Raw genomic sequence first — 17,754 nt, 5'->3', positions numbered from 1 at the left:
CTGTCGCACTGAACACTCACACTCACCTTCACTCCGGCCCCTCTGTCGCACTGAAAACTCTCACTCACCCTCACTCCGGCCCCTCTGTCGCACTGAACACTCTCACTCACCTTCACTCCGGCCCCTCTGTTGCACTGAACACACTCACTCACCCTCACTCCAGCCCTTCTGTCGCACTGACACTCACTCACCCTCCCTCTGGCCCCTCTGTCGCACTGAACACTCTCACTCACCTTCACTCACTCCAGCCCCTCCGTCGCACTGAACATGTTGGCTCACCCTCACTCCGGCCCCTCTGTCCCAGTGAACAGACTCACTCACCCTCACTCCGGCCCCTTTATCGCACTGAACAATCTCATTCACCCTCACTCCGGCCCCTCTGTCGCCCTGAGCACTCGCACTCACCCTCACTCCGGCCCCTCTGTCCCAGTGAACAGACTCACTCACCATCAGTCCGGCCCCTCTGTTGCACTGAACACTCGCACTCACCCTCACTCCGGCCCCTCTGTCCCAGTGAACACACTCATTCACCCTCACTCCGGCCCCTCTGTCCCAATGAACACACTCACTCACCCTCACTCCGGGCTGTCTGTCGCTCTGAACACTCTCACTCAATGACCCTCACTCCAGCCCCTCTGTCCCAATGAACACACTCACTGACCCTCACTCCGGCCCCTCTGTTGTACCGACACTCACTCACACTCCCTACGGCTCCTCTGTCGCACTGAACACAATCACTCACCCTCACTCCGGCCCCTCTGTTGCACCGACACTCACTCACCCTCCCTCCGGCTCCTCTGTCGCAATGACACTCACTCACCCTCACGCCGGCCCCTCTGTCGCACTGAACACACTCACTCACCCTCACTCCGGCCCCTCTGTCGGACTGAACAGCGTACCTCGCTCTGACTCTGGCCCCTCTGTCGCACTGAACACACTCACTCATCCTCACTCCGGCCCCTCTGTCGCACTGAACACACTCACTCACCCTCACTCCGGCCCCTCTGTTGTACCGACACTCACTCACACTCCCTACGGCTCCTCTGTCGCACTGAACACAATCACTCACCCTCACTCCGGCCCCTCTGTTGCACCGACACTCACTCACCCTCCCTCCGGCTCCTCTGTCGCCTGAACACACTCACTCACCCTCACTCCGGCCCCTCTGTCGCAATGACACTCACTCACCCTCACGCCGGCCCCTCTGTCGCACTGAACACACTCACTCATGCTCACTCCGGCCCCTCTGTCGCACTGAACACACTCACTCACCCTCACTCCGGCCCCTCTGTCGCACTGAACACACTCACTCACCCTCACTCCGGCCCCTCTGTCGCACTGACACTCACTCACCCTCAATCCGGCCCCTCTGTCCCACTGAACACACTTACTCACCCTCACTCCGGCTTCTCTGTCGTACGGACACTCACTCCGGCCCCTCTGTCGCGCTGAACATTCTCACTCACCCCGGCCCCTCTGTCCCACCGAACACTCTCGCTCACCCTCACTCCGGCCCCTCTGTCCCACCAAACACTCTCACTGACCCTCACTCCGGCCCCTCTGTCGCACTGAACACTCTCACTCACCCCGGCCCCTCTGTCCCACCGAACACTCTCAATCACCCTCACTCCGGCCCCTCTGTCCCACCGAGCACTCTCACTCACCCTCAGTCAGGCCCCTCTGTCGCACCCAACACTCTCAATCACCCTCACTCCGGCCCCTCTGTCGCACCGAACACTCTCACTCACCCTCACTCCAGCCCCTCTGTCCCACCGAACAGACTCACTCACCCTCACTCCGGCCCCTCTGTCGCACTGAACACTCTCACTCACCCCGGCCCCTCTGTCCCACTGAACACTCTCAATCACCCTCACTCCGGCCCCTCTGTCCCACCAAACACTCTCACTGATCCTCACTCCGGCCCCTCAGTCGCTCTGAACACTCTCACTCCGGCCCCTCTGTCGCACTGAACACTCTCACTCCGGCCCCTCTGTCGCACTGAACACTCTCACTCCGGCCCCTCTGTCGCACTGAACACTCTCACTCACCCTCACTCCGGCCCCTCTGTCCCACCGAACACTCTCAATCACCCTCACTCCGGCCCCTCTGTCCCACCGAACACTCTCTCACACCCTCACTCCGGCCCCTCTGTCGCACTGAACACTCTCACTCACCCTCACTCCGGCCCCTCTGTCGAACCGACACTCACTCACCCTCCCTCCGTCCCCTCTGTCGCACTGACCATTTTCACTCACCCTCACTCCAGCCCCTCTGTCCCAGTGAACACTCGCACTCACCCTCACTCCGGCCCCTCTGTCCCAGTGAACAGACTCACTCACCCTCAGTCCGGCCCCTCAGTTACAATGAACACTCGCACTCACCCTCACTCCGGCCCCTCTGTCCCAGTGAACAGACTCACTCACCCTCACTCCGGCCCCTCTGTCCCAATGAAAACACTCACTGACCCTCACTCCGGCCCGTCTGTCCCAATGAACACACTCACTGACCCTCACTCCAGTCCCTCTGTCCCAATGAACACACTCACTGACCCTCACTCCGGCCCCTCTGTCCCAATGAACACACTCACTGACCCTCACTCCAGCCCCTCTGTCCCAATGAACACACTCACTGACCCTCACCCCGGCCCCTCTGTCCCAATGAACACACTCACTCACACCGGCCCCTCTGTTGCACCGACACTCACTCACACTCCCTCCGGCCACTCCGTCGCACTGAACATGTTCACTCACCCTCCCTCCGGCTCCTCTGTCGCACTGAGCACACTCACTCACCCTCACTCCGGCCCCTCTGTTGCACTGACACTCACTCACCCTCACTCCGGCCCCTCCGTCCCACTGAACACACTTACTCACCCTCACACCGGCCCCTCTGTCGTACTGACACTCACTCCGGCCCCTCTGTCGCACTGAATACACTCATTCACCCTCACTCCGGCCACTCTGTCGCACTGAATACACTCACTCACCCTCACTCCGGCCCCTCTGTCGCACTGAACACACTCACTCACCCTCCCTCCAGCTCCTATGTCGCACTGACACTCACTCACCCTCACTACGGCCCCTCTGTCGCACTGAACACACTCACACCCTCACTCCGGCCCCTCTGTCGCACTGACACTCACTGACCCTCACTCCGGCCCCTCTGTCCCACTGAACACACTTACTCACCCTCACTCCGGCCCCTCTGTCGTACTGACACTCACTCCGGCCCCTCTGTTGCACTGAACACACTCACTCACCCTCAATCCGGCCCTTCTGTCACACTGAACAGACTCACTCACACCGGCCCCTCTGTCGCACTGAACACTCTCCCTCACACTAACTCCAGCCCCTCTGTCGCACCGAACACTCTCACTCACCCTCACTCCGGCCCCTCTTTCCCACCGAACAGACTACTCACCCTCACTCCGGCCCCTCTGTCGCACTGAACACTCTCACTCACCCTCACTCCGGCCCCTCTTTCCCACCGAACAGACTCACTCACCCTCACTCTGGCCCCTCTGTCCCACCGAACACTCTCACTCACCCCGGCCCCTCTGTCGCACTGAACACTCTCACTCACCCTCACTCCGGCCCCTCTGTCGCACCGAACACTCTCACTCACCCTCGCTCCGGCCCCTCTGTCGCACTGAACACTCTCACTCACCCTCACTCCGGCCCCTCTGTCCCACCGAACACTCTCACTCACCCTCACTCCGGCCCCTCTGTCCCACCGAACACTCTCACTCACCCTCACTCCGGCCCCTCTGTTGCACTGAACACTCTCACTCACCCTCACTCCGGCCCCTCTGTTGCACTGAACACTCTCACTCACCCTCACTCCGGCCCCTCTGTCGCACTGAACACTCTCACTCACCCTCACTCCGGCCCCTCTGTCCCACCGAACACTCTCACTCACCCTCACTCCGGCCCCTCTGTCCCACCGAACACTCTCACTCACCCTCACTCCGGCCCCTCTGTTGCACTGAACACTCTCACTCACCCTCACTCCAGCCCCTCTGTTGCACTGAACACTCTCACTCACCCTCACTCCGGCCCCTCTGTTGCACTGAACACTCTCACTCACCCTCACTCCGGCCCCTCTGTTGCACTGAACACTCTCACTCACCCTCACTCCAGCCCCTCTGTTGCACTGAACACTCTCACTCACCCTCACTCCAGCCCCTCTGTTGCACTGAACACTCACACGCACCCTCACTCCGGCCCCTCTGTCCCACCGAACACTCTCACTCACCCTCACTCCGGCCCCTCTGTTGCACTGAACACTCTCACTCACCCTCACTCCGGCCCCTCTGTTGCACTGACCACTCTCACTCACCCTCACTCCGGCCCCTCTGTTGCACTGAACACTCTCACTCACCCTCACTCCGGCCCCTCTGTTGCACTGAACACTCTCACTCACCCTCACTCCGGCCCCTCTGTTGCACTGAACACACTCACTCACCCTCACACCGGCCCCTCTGTCCCACCGAACACTCTCACTCACCCTCACTCCGGCCCCTCTGTTGCACTGAACACTCTCACTCACCCTCACTCCGGCCCCTCTGTTGCACTGAACACTCTCACTCTGCCTCACTCCGGCCCCTCTGTTGCACTGAACACTCTCACTCACCCTCACTCCGGCCCCTCTGTCCCACCGAACACTCTCACTCACCCTCACTCCGGCCCCTCTGTCCCACCGAACACTCTCACTCACCCTCACTCCGGCCCCTCTGTTGCACTGAACACTCTCACTCACCCTCACTCCAGCCCCTCTGTTGCACTGAACACTCTCACTCACCCTCACTCCGGCCCCTCTGTTGCACTGAACACTCTCACTCACCCTCACTCCAGCCCCTCTGTTGCACTGAACACTCTCACTCACCCTCACTCCGGCCCCTCTGTTGCACTAAACACTCTCACTCACCCTCACTCCGGCCCCTCTGTTGCACTGAACACTCTCACTCACCCTCACTCCGGCCCCTCTGTTGCACTGAACACTCTCACTCACCCTCACTCCGGCCCCTCTGTTGCACTGAACACTCTCACTCACCCTCACTCCGGCCCCTCTGTTGCACTGAACACTCTCACTCACCCTCACACCGGCCCCTCTGTCCCACCGAACACTCTCACTCACCCTCACTCCGGCCCCTCTGTTGCACTGAACACTCTCACACACCCTCACTCCGGCCCCTCTGTTGCACTGAACACTCTCACTCACCCCGGCCCCTCTGTTGCACTGAACACTCTCACTCACCCTCACTCCGGCCCCTCTGTTGCACTGAACACACTCACTCACCCTCACTCCAGCCCTTCTGTCGCACTGACACTCACTCACCCTCCCTCTGGCCCCTCTGTCGCACTGAACACTCTCACTCACCTTCACTCACTCCAGCCCCTCCGTCGCACTGAACATGTTGGCTCACCCTCACTCCGGCCCCTCTGTCCCAGTGAACAGACTCACTCACCCTCACTCCGGCCCCTTTATCGCACTGAACAATCTCATTCACCCTCACTCCGGCCCCTCTGTCGCCCTGAGCACTCGCACTCACCCTCACTCCGGCCCCTCTGTCCCAGTGAACAGACTCACTCACCATCAGTCCGGCCCCTCTGTTGCACTGAACACTCGCACTCACCCTCACTCCGGCCCCTCTGTCCCAGTGAACACACTCATTCACCCTCACTCCGGCCCCTCTGTCCCAATGAACACACTCACTCACCCTCACTCCGGGCTGTCTGTCGCTCTGAACACTCTCACTCAATGACCCTCACTCCAGCCCCTCTGTCCCAATGAACACACTCACTGACCCTCACTCCGGCCCCTCTGTTGTACCGACACTCACTCACACTCCCTACGGCTCCTCTGTCGCACTGAACACAATCACTCACCCTCACTCCGGCCCCTCTGTTGCACCGACACTCACTCACCCTCCCTCCGGCTCCTCTGTCGCAATGACACTCACTCACCCTCACGCCGGCCCCTCTGTCGCACTGAACACACTCACTCATGCTCACTCCGGCCCCTCTGTCGCACTGAACACACTCACTCACCCTCACTCCGGCCCCTCTGTCGCACTGAACACACTCACTCACCCTCACTCCGGCCCCTATGTCGCACTGAACACACTCACTCACCCTCACTCCGGCCCCTCTGTCGCACTGACACTCACTCACCCTCAATCCGGCCCCTCTGTCCCACTGAACACACTTACTCACCCTCACTCCGGCTTCTCTGTCGTACGGACACTCACTCCGGCCCCTCTGTCGCACTGAACATTCTCACTCACCCCGGCCCCTCTGTCCCACCGAACACTCTCACTCACCCTCACTCCGGCCCCTCTGTCCCACCAAACACTCTCACTGATCCTCACTCCGGCCCCTCAGTCGCTCTGAACACTCTCACTCACCCCGGCCCCTCTGTCGCACTGAACACTCTCACTCCGGCCCCTCTGTCGCACTGAACACTCTCACTCCGGCCCCTCTGTCGCACTGAACACTCTCACTCCGGCCCCTCTGTCGCACTGAACACTCTCACTCACCCTCACTCCGGCCCCTCTGTCCCACCGAACACTCTCAATCACCCTCACTCCGGCCCCTCTGTCCCACCGAACACTCTCTCACACCCTCACTCCGGCCCCTCTGTCGCACTGAACACTCTCACTCACCCTCACTCCGGCCCCTCTGTCCCACCGAACACTCTCACTCACCCTCACTCCGGCCCCTCTGTCCCACCGAACACTCTCACTCACCCTAACTCCGGCCCCTCTGTCCTACCGAACACTCTCACTCACCCTCACTCCAGCCCCTCTGTCGCACTGAACACTCTCACTCACCCTCACTCCGGCCCCTCTGTCGCACTGAACACTCACACTCACCTTCACTCCGGCCCCTCTGTCGCACTGAAAACTCTCACTCACCTTCACTCACTCCAGCCCCTCCGTCGCACTGAACATGTTGGCTCACCCTCACTCCGGCCCCTCTGTCCCAGTGAACAGACTCACTCACCCTCACTCCGGCCCCTTTATCGCACTGAACAATCTCATTCACCCTCACTCCGGCCCCTCTGTCGCCCTGAGCACTCGCACTCACCCTCACTCCGGCCCCTCTGTCCCAGTGAACAGACTCACTCACCATCAGTCCGGCCCCTCTGTTGCACTGAACACTCGCACTCACCCTCACTCCGGCCCCTCTGTCCCAGTGAACACACTCATTCACCCTCACTCCGGCCCCTCTGTCCCAATGAACACACTCACTCACCCTCACTCCGGGCTGTCTGTCGCTCTGAACACTCTCACTCAATGACCCTCACTCCAGCCCCTCTGTCACAATGAACACACTCACTGACCCTCACTCCGGCCCCTCTGTTGTACCGACACTCACTCACACTCCCTACGGCTCCTCTGTCGCACTGAACACAATCACTCACCCTCACTCCGGCCCCTCTGTTGCACCGACACTCACTCACCCTCCCTCCGGCTCCTCTGTCGCAATGACACTCACTCACCCTCACGCCGGCCCCTCTGTCGCACTGAACACACTCACTCACCCTCACTCCGGCCCCTCTGTCGGACTGAACAGCGTACCTCGCTCTGACTCTGGCCCCTCTGTCGCACTGAACACACTCACTCACCCTCACTCCGGCCCCTCTGTCGCACTGAACACACTCACTCACCCTCACTCCGGCCCCTCTGTTGTACCGACACTCACTCACACTCCCTACGGCTCCTCTGTCGCACTGAACACAATCACTCACCCTCACTCCGGCCCCTCTGTTGTACCGACACTCACTCACACTCCCTACGGCTCCTCTGTCGCACTGAACACACTCACTCACCCTCACTCCGGCCCCTCTGTCGCAATGACACTCACTCACCCTCAAGCCGGCCCCTCTGTCGCACTGAACACACTCACTCATGCTCACTCCGGCCCCTCTGTCGCACTGAACACACTCACTCACCCTCACTCCGGCCCCTCTGTCGCACTGAACACACTCACTCACCCTCACTCCGGCCCCTATGTCGCACTGAACACACTCACTCACCCTCACTCCGGCCCCTCTGTCGCACTGACACTCACTCACCCTCAATCCGGCCCCTCTGTTGCACTGAACACACTCACTCACCCTCACACCGGCCCCTCTGTCGCACTGAACACACTCACTCATGCTCACTCCGGCCCCTCTGTCGCACTGAACACACTCACTCACCCTCACTCCGGCCCCTCTGTCGCACTGAACACACTCACTCACCCTCACTCCGGCCCCTATGTCGCACTGAACACACTCACTCACCCTCACTCCGGCCCCTCTGTCGCACTGACACTCACTCACCCTCACTACGGCCCCTCTGTCGCACTGAACACACTCACACCCTCACTCCGGCCCCTCTGTCGCACTGAACACACTCACTCACCCTCACTCCGGCCCCTCTGTCGCACTGAACACACTCACTCACCCTCCCTCCAGCTCCTATGTCGCACTGACACTCACTCACCCTCACTACGGCCCCTCTGTCGCACTGAACACACTCACACCCTCACTCCGGCCCCTCTGTCGCACTGACACTCACTGACCCTCACTCCGGCCCCTCTGTCCCACTGAACACACTTACTCACCCTCACTCCGGCCCCTCTGTCGTACTGACACTCACTCCGGCCCCTCTGTTGCACTGAACACACTCACTCACCCTCAATCCGGCCCTTCTGTCACACTGAACAGACTCACTCACACCGGCCCCTCTGTCGCACTGAACACTCTCCCTCACACTAACTCCAGCCCCTCTGTCGCACCGAACACTCTCACTCACCCTCACTCCGGCCCCTCTTTCCCACCGAACAGACTACTCACCCTCACTCCGGCCCCTCTGTCGCACTGAACACTCTCACTCACCCTCACTCCGGCCCCTCTTTCCCACCGAACAGACTCACTCACCCTCACTCTGGCCCCTCTGTCCCACCGAACACTCTCACTCACCCCGGCCCCTCTGTCGCACTGAACACTCTCACTCACCCTCACTCCGGCCCCTCTGTCGCACCGAACACTCTCACTCACCCTCACTCCGGCCCCTCTGTCGCACTGAACACTCTCACTCACCCTCACTCCGGCCCCTCTGTCCCACCGAACACTCTCACTCACCCTCACTCCGGCCCCTCTGTCCCACCGAACACTCTCACTCACCCTCACTCCGGCCCCTCTGTTGCACTGAACACTCTCACTCACCCTCACTCCGGCCCCTCTGTTGCACTGAACACTCTCACTCACCCTCACTCCGGCCCCTCTGTCGCACTGAACACTCTCACTCACCCTCACTCCGGCCCCTCTGTCCCACCGAACACTCTCACTCACCCTCACTCCGGCCCCTCTGTCCCACCGAACACTCTCACTCACCCTCACTCCGGCCCCTCTGTTGCACTGAACACTCTCACTCACCCTCACTCCAGCCCCTCTGTTGCACTGAACACTCTCACTCACCCTCACTCCGGCCCCTCTGTTGCACTGAACACTCTCACTCACCCTCACTCCAGCCCCTCTGTTGCACTGAACACTCTCACTCACCCTCACTCCGGCCCCTCTGTTGCACTGAACACTCTCACTCACCCCGGCCCCTCTGTTGCACTGAACACTCTCACTCACCCTCACTCCGGCCCCTCTGTTGCACTGAACACTCTCACTCACCCTCACTCCGGCCCCTCTGTTGCACTGAACACTCTCACTCACCCTCACTCCGGCCCCTCTGTTGCACTGAACACACTCACTCACCCTCACACCGGCCCCTCTGTCCCACCAACACTCTCACTCACCCTCACTCCGGCCCCTCTGTTGCACTGAACACTCTCACTCACCCTCACTCCGGCCCCTCTGTTGCACTGAACACTCTCACTCACCCTCACTCCGGCCCCTCTGTCGCACTGAACACTCTCACTCACCCTCACTCCGGCCCCTCTGTCCCACCGAACACTCTCACTCACCCTCACTCCGGCCCCTCTGTCCCACCGAACACTCTCACTCACCCTCACTCCAGCCCCTCTGTTGCACTGAACACTCTCACTCACCCTCACTCCGGCCCCTCTGTTGCACTGAACACTCTCACTCACCCTCACTCCAGCCCCTCTGTTGCACTGAACACTCTCACTCACCCTCACTCCGGCCCCTCTGTTGCACTGAACACTCTCACTCACCCTCACTCCGGCCCCTCTGTTGCACTGAACACTCTCACTCACCCTCACTCCGGCCCCTCTGTTGCACTGAACACTCTCACTCACCCTCACACCGGCCCCTCTGTCCCACCGAACACTCTCACTCACCCTCACTCCGGCCCCTCTGTTGCACTGAACACTCTCACTCACCCTCACTCCGGCCCCTCTGTTGCACTGAACACTCTCACTCACCCTCACTCCGGCCCCTCTGTCGCACTGAACACTCTCACTCACCCTCACTCCGGCCCCTCTGTCCCACCGAACACTCTCACTCACCCTCACTCCGGCCCCTCTGTCCCACCGAACACTCTCACTCACCCTCACTCCGGCCCCTCTGTTGCACTGAACACTCTCACTCACCCTCACTCCAGCCCCTCTGTTGCACTGAACACTCTCACTCACCCTCACTCCGGCCCCTCTGTTGCACTGAACACTCTCACTCACCCTCACTCCAGCCCCTCTGTTGCACTGAACACTCTCACTCACCCTCACTCCGGCCCCTCTGTTGCACTGAACACTCTCACTCACCCCGGCCCCTCTGTTGCACTGACCACTCTCACTCACCCTCACTCCGGCCCCTCTGTTGCACTGAACACTCTCACTCACCCTCACTCCGGCCCCTCTGTTGCACTGAACACTCTCACTCACCCTCACTCCGGCCCCTCTGTTGCACTGAACACACTCACTCACCCTCACACCGGCCCCTCTGTCCCACCGAACACTCTCACTCACCCTCACTCCGGCCCCTCTGTCCCACCGAACACTCTCACTCACCCTCACTCCGGCCCCTCTGTTGCACTGAACACTCTCACTCACCCTCACTCCGGCCCCTCTGTTGCACTGAACACTCTCACTCACCCCGGCCCCTCTGTTGCACTGACCACTCTCACTCACCCTCACTCCGGCCCCTCTGTTGCACTGACCACTCTCACTCACCCTCACTCCGGCCCCTCTGTTGCACTGAACACTCTCACTCACCCTCACTCCGGCCCCTCTGTCCCACCGAACACTCTCACTCACCCTCACTCCGGCCCCTCTGTTGCACTGAACACTCTCACTCACCCTCACTCCGGCCCCTCTGTTGCACTGAACACTCTCACTCACCCTCACTCCGGCCCCTCTGTTGCACTGAACACTCTCACTCACCCTCACTCCGGCCCCTCTGTCCCACCGAACACTCTCACTCACCCTCACTCCGGCCCCTCTGTCCCACCGAACACTCTCACTCACCCTCACTCCGGCCCCTCTGTTGCACTGAACACTCTCACTCACCCTCACTCCAGCCCCTCTGTTGCACTGAACACTCTCACTCACCCTCACTCCGGCCCCTCTGTTGCACTGAACACTCTCACTCACCCTCACTCCAGCCCCTCTGTTGCACTGAACACTCTCACTCACCCTCACTCCGGCCCCTCTGTTGCACTGAACACTCTCACTCACCCTCACTCCGGCCCCTCTGTTGCACTGAACACTCTCACTCACCCTCACTCCGGCCCCTCTGTTGCACTGAACACTCTCACTCACCCTCACTCCGGCCCCTCTGTTGCACTGAACACTCTCACTCACCCTCACTCCGGCCCCTCTGTTGCACTGAACACTCTCACTCACCCTCACACCGGCCCCTCTGTCCCACCGAACACTCTCACTCACCCTCACTCCGGCCCCTCTGTTGCACTGAACACTCTCACACACCCTCACTCCGGCCCCTCTGTTGCACTGAACACTCTCACTCACCCGCACTCCGGCCCCTCTGTTGCACTGAACACTCTCACTCACCCTCACTCCGGCCCCTCTGTTGCACTGAACACACTCACTCACCCTCACTCCAGCCCTTCTGTCGCACTGACACTCACTCACCCTCCCTCTGGCCCCTCTGTCGCACTGAACACTCTCACTCACCTTCACTCACTCCAGCCCCTCCGTCGCACTGAACATGTTGGCTCACCCTCACTCCGGCCCCTCTGTCCCAGTGAACAGACTCACTCACCCTCACTCCGGCCCCTTTATCGCACTGAACAATCTCATTCACCCTCACTCCGGCCCCTCTGTCGCCCTGAGCACTCGCACTCACCCTCACTCCGGCCCCTCTGTCCCAGTGAACAGACTCACTCACCATCAGTCCGGCCCCTCTGTTGCACTGAACACTCGCACTCACCCTCACTCCGGCCCCTCTGTCCCAGTCAACACACTCATTCACCCTCACTCCGGCCCCTCTGTCCCAATGAACACACTCACTCACCCTCACTCCGGGCTGTCTGTCGCTCTGAACACTCTCACTCAATGACCCTCACTCCAGCCCCTCTGTCCCAATGAACACACTCACTGACCCTCACTCCGGCCCCTCTGTTGTACCGACACTCACTCACACTCCCTACGGCTCCTCTGTCGCACTGAACACAATCACTCACCCTCACTCCGGCCCCTCTGTTGCACCGACACTCACTCACCCTCCCTCCGGCTCCTCTGTCGCAATGACACTCACTCACCCTCACGCCGGCCCCTCTGTCGCACTGAACACACTCACTCATGCTCACTCCGGCCCCTCTGTCGCACTGAACACACTCACTCACCCTCACTCCGGCCCCTCTGTCGCACTGAACACACTCACTCACCCTCACTCCGGCCCCTATGTCGCACTGAACACACTCACTCACCCTCACTCCGGCCCCTCTGTCGCACTGACACTCACTCACCCTCAATCCGGCCTCTCTGTCCCACTGAACACACTTACTCACCCTCACTCCGGCTTCTCTGTCGTACTGACACTCACTCCGGCCCCTCTGTTGCACTGAACACACTCACTCACCCTCACTCCGGCCCCTCTGTTGTACCGACACTCACTCACACTCCCTACGGCTCCTCTGTCGCCTGAACACACTCACTCACCCTCACTCCGGCCCCTCTGTCGCAATGACACTCACTCACCCTCACGCCGGCCCCTCTGTCGCACTGAACACACTCACTCATGCTCACTCCGGCCCCTCTGTCGCACTGAACACACTCACTCACCCTCACTCCGGCCCCTCTGTCGCACTGAACACACTCACTCACCCTCACTCCGGCCCCTATGTCGCACTGAACACACTCACTCACCCTCACTCCGGCCCCTCTGTCGCACTGACACTCACTCACCCTCAATCCGGCCCCTCTGTCCCACTGAACACACTTACTCACCCTCACTCCGGCTTCTCTGTCGTACGGACACTCACTCCGGCCCCTCTGTCGCACTGAACATTCTCACTCACCCCGGCCCCTCTGTCCCACCGAACACTCTCACTCACCCTCACTCCGGCCCCTCTGTCCCACCAAACACTCTCACTGACCCTCACTCCGGCCCCTCTGTCGCACTGAACACTCTCACTCACCCCGGCCCCTCTGTCCCACCGAACACTCTCAATCACCCTCACTCCGGCCCCTCTGTCCCACCGAGCACTCTCACTCACCCTCAGTCAGGCCCCTCTGTCCCACCGAACAGACTCACTCACCCTCACTCCGGCCCCTCTGTCGCACTGAACACTCTCACTCACCCCGGCCCCTCTGTCCCACTGAACACTCTCAATCACCCTCACTCCGGCCCCTCTGTCCCACCAAACACTCTCACTGATCCTCACTCCGGCCCCTCAGTCGCTCTGAACACTCTCACTCCGGCCCCTCTGTCGCACTGAACACTCTCACTCCGGCCCCTCTGTCGCACTGAACACTCTCACTCCGGCCCCTCTGTCGCACTGAACACTCTCACTCCGGCCCCTCTGTCGCACTGAACACTCTCACTCCGGCCCCTCTGTCGCACTGAACACTCTCACTCACCCTCACTCCGGCCCCTCTGTCCCACCGAACACTCTCAATCACCCTCACTCCGGCCCCTCTGTCCCACCGAACACTCTCTCACACCCTCACTCCGGCCCCTCTGTCGCACTGAACACTCTCACTCACCCTCACTCCGGCCCCTCTGTCGAACCGACACTCACTCACCCTCCCTCCGTCCCCTCTGTCGCACTGACCATTTTCACTCACCCTCACTCCAGCCCCTCTGTCCCAGTGAACACTCGCACTCACCCTCACTCCGGCCCCTCTGTCCCAGTGAACAGACTCACTCACCCTCAGTCCGGCCCCTCAGTTACAATGAACACTCGCACTCACCCTCACTCCGGCCCCTCTGTCCCAGTGAACAGACTCACTCACCCTCACTCCGGCCCCTCTGTCCCAATGAAAACACTCACTGACCCTCACTCCGGCCCGTCTGTCCCAATGAACACACTCACTGACCCTCACTCCAGTCCCTCGGTCCCAATGAACACACTCACTGACCCTCACTCCGGCCCCTCTGTCCCAATGAACACACTCACTGACCCTCACTCCAGCCCCTCTGTCCCAATGAACACACTCACTGACCCTCACCCCGGCCCCTCTGTCCCAATGAACACACTCACTCACACCGGCCCCTCTGTTGCACCGACACTCACTCACACTCCCTCCGGCCCCTCCGTCGCACTGAACATGTTCACTCACCCTCCCTCCGGCTCCTCTGTCGCACTGAGCACACTCACTCACCCTCACTCCGGCCCCTCTGTCGCACTGACACTCACTCACCCTCACTCCGGCCCCTCTGTCCCACTGAACACACTTACTCACCCTCACACCGGCCCCTCTGTCGTACTGACACTCACTCCGGCCCCTCTGTCGCACTGAATACACTCATTCACCCTCACTCCGGCCACTCTGTCGCACTGAATACACTCACTCACCCTCACTCCGGCCCCTCTGTCGCACTGAACACACTCACTCACCCTCCCTCCAGCTCCTATGTCGCACTGACACTCACTCACCCTCACTACGGCCCCTCTGTCGCACTGAACACACTCACACCCTCACTCCGGCCCCTCTGTCGCACTGACACTCACTGACCCTCACTCCGGCCCCTCTGTCCCACTGAACACACTTACTCACCCTCACTCCGGCCCCTCTGTCGTACTGACACTCACTCCGGCCCCTCTGTCGCACTGAACACTCTCACTCACCCTCACTCCGGCCCCTCTTTCCCACCGAACAGACTCACTCACCCTCACTCTGGCCCCTCTGTCCCACCGAACACCCTCACTCACCCCGGCCCCTCTGTCGCACTGAACACTCTCACTCACCCTCACTCCGGCCCCTCTGTCGCACCGAACACTCTCACTCACCCTCACTCCGGCCCCTCTGTCGCACTGAACACTCTCACTCACCCTCACTCCGGCCCCTCTGTCCCACCGAACACTCTCACTCACCCTCACTCCGGCCCCTCTGTCCCACCGAACACTCTCACTCACCCTCACTCCGGCCCCTCTGTTGCACTGAACACGCTCACTCACCCTCACTCCGGCCCCTCTGTTGCACTGAACACTCTCACTCCGGCCCCTCTGTCGCACTGAACACTCTCACTCACCCTCACTCCGGCCCCTCTGTCCCACCGAACACTCTCACTCACCCTCACTCCGGCCCCTCTGTCCCACCGAACACTCTCACTCACCCTCACTCCGGCCCCTCTGTTGCACTGAACACTCTCACTCACCCTCACTCCAGCCCCTCTGTTGCACTGAACACTCTCACTCACCCTCACTCCGGCCCCTCTGTTGCACTGAACACTCTCACTCACCCTCACTCCAGCCCCTCTGTTGCACTGAACACTCTCACTCACCCTCACTCCGGCCCCTCTGTTGCACTGAACACTCTCACTCACCCTCACTCCGGCCCCTCTGTTGCACTGAACACTCTCACTCACCCTCACTCCGGCCCCTCTGTTGCACTGAACACTCTCACTCACCCTCACTCCGGCCCCTCTGTTGCACTGAACACTCTCACTCACCCTCACACCGGCCCCTCTGTCCCACCGAACACTCTCACTCACCCTCACTCCGGCCCCTCTGTTGCACTGAACACTCTCACTCCGGCCCCTCTGTTGCACTGAACACTCTCACTCATCCTCACTCCGGCCCCTCTGTTGCACTGAACACTCTCACTCACCCTCACTCCGGCCCCTCTGTCGCACTGAACACTCTCACTCACCCTCACTCCGGCCCCTCTGTCCCACCGAACACTCTCACTCACCCTCACTCCGGCCCCTCTGTCCCACCGAATACTCTCACTCACCCTCACTCCGGCCCCTCTGTTGCACTGAACACTCTCACTCACCCTCACTCCAGCCCCTCTGTTGCACTGAACACTCTCACTCACCCCGGCCCCTCTGTCGCACTGAACACTCTCACTCACCCTCACTCCGGCCCCTCTGTTGCACTGAACACTCTCACTCACCCTCACTCCGGCCCCTCTGTTGCACTGAACACTCTCACTCACCCTCACTCCGGCCCCTCTGTTGCACTGAACACTCTCACTCACCCTCACTCCGGCCCCTCTGTTGCACTGAACACTCTCACTCACCCTCACTCCGGCCCCTCTGTTGCACTGAACACTCTCACTCACCCTCACTCCGGCCCCTCTGTCCCACCGAACACTCTCACTCACCCTTACTCCGGCCCCTCTGTTGCACTGAACACTCTCACTCACCCTCACTCCGGCCCCTCTGTCCCACCGAACACTCTCACTCACCCTCACTCCGGCCCCTCTGTTGCACTGAACACTCTCACTCACCCTCACTCCGGCCCCTCTGTCCCACCGAACACTCTCACTCACCCTTACTCCGGCCCCTCTGTTGCACTGAACACTCTCACTCACCCTCACTCCGGCCCCTCTGTCCCACCGAACACTCTCACTCACCCTTACTCCGGCCCCTCTGTTGCACTGAACACTCTCACTCACCCTCACTCCGGCCCCTCTGTCCCACCGAACACTCTCACTCACCCTCACTCCGGCCCCTCTGTCCCACCGAACACTCTCACTCACCCTCACTTGCTGATCTTCCTGAATTTACTGTTTTCCCTTCAACGTCTCCACCGCAGGATTACAACAGCCGTTAGAGTGCGCATGCTCAGTGCGCGTGCATTGTCGGGCGAGGCAAGAACGTTCTCCGAGGAGATCGTCATTCTGCAGCAATAGTTGGCGCAATAATAATAAACTCACACTGTGGGAATAGAGTACCTGTTACTGCAGCAATAATAAACTCACACTGTGGGAATAAAGTTCCTGTTACTGCAGTAATAATAAACTCACACTGTGGTAATAAAGTTCCTGTTACTGCAGTAATAATAAACTCACACTGTGGGAATAAAGTACCTGTTACTGCATTAATAATAAACTCACACTGTGGGAATAAAGTTCCTGTTACTGCAGTAATAATAAACTCACACTGTGGGAATAAAGTTCCTGTTACTGCAGTAATAATAAACTCACACTGTGGGAATAAAGTTCCTGTTACTGCAGTAATAATAAACTCACACTGTGTGAATAAAGTTCCTGTTACTGCAGTAATAATAAACTCACACTGTGGGAATAAAGTTCCTGTTACTGCAGCAATAATAAACCCACACTGTGGGAATAAAGTTCCTGTTACTGCAGTAATAATAAACTCACACTGTGGGAATAAAGTTCCTGTTACTGCAGTAATAATAAACTCACACTGTGGGAATAA

At 60.0% G+C, this 17,754-nt stretch overlaps 1 protein-coding gene across 2 annotated transcripts in view; it reads right to left on the bottom strand.

The window, feature by feature from the left end:
• The window catches only part of LOC137377252 (CD59 glycoprotein-like), a 76,043-nt gene extending 58,866 nt beyond the window's left edge, over positions 1-17,177 (bottom strand). Inside the window, exon 1 of one of the 2 annotated variants that reach the window (XM_068046797.1) lies at positions 17,070-17,177. The gene's annotated coding sequence lies outside the window, so the exon portion shown is untranslated. The remainder of the gene's footprint in view (positions 1-17,069) is intronic. The other variant, XM_068046796.1, reaches the window with a different exon arrangement.
• Between the last annotated feature and the right edge of the window lie 577 nt (positions 17,178-17,754).

This window comes from Heterodontus francisci, chromosome 14 (genome assembly GCF_036365525.1).
Source record: "Heterodontus francisci isolate sHetFra1 chromosome 14, sHetFra1.hap1, whole genome shotgun sequence".
NCBI classification, from domain to species: Eukaryota; Metazoa; Chordata; class Chondrichthyes; order Heterodontiformes; family Heterodontidae; genus Heterodontus; species Heterodontus francisci.
Note: the sequence above shows the minus strand (reverse complement) of the source record. Positions and strands in the feature narration are given on the sequence as shown.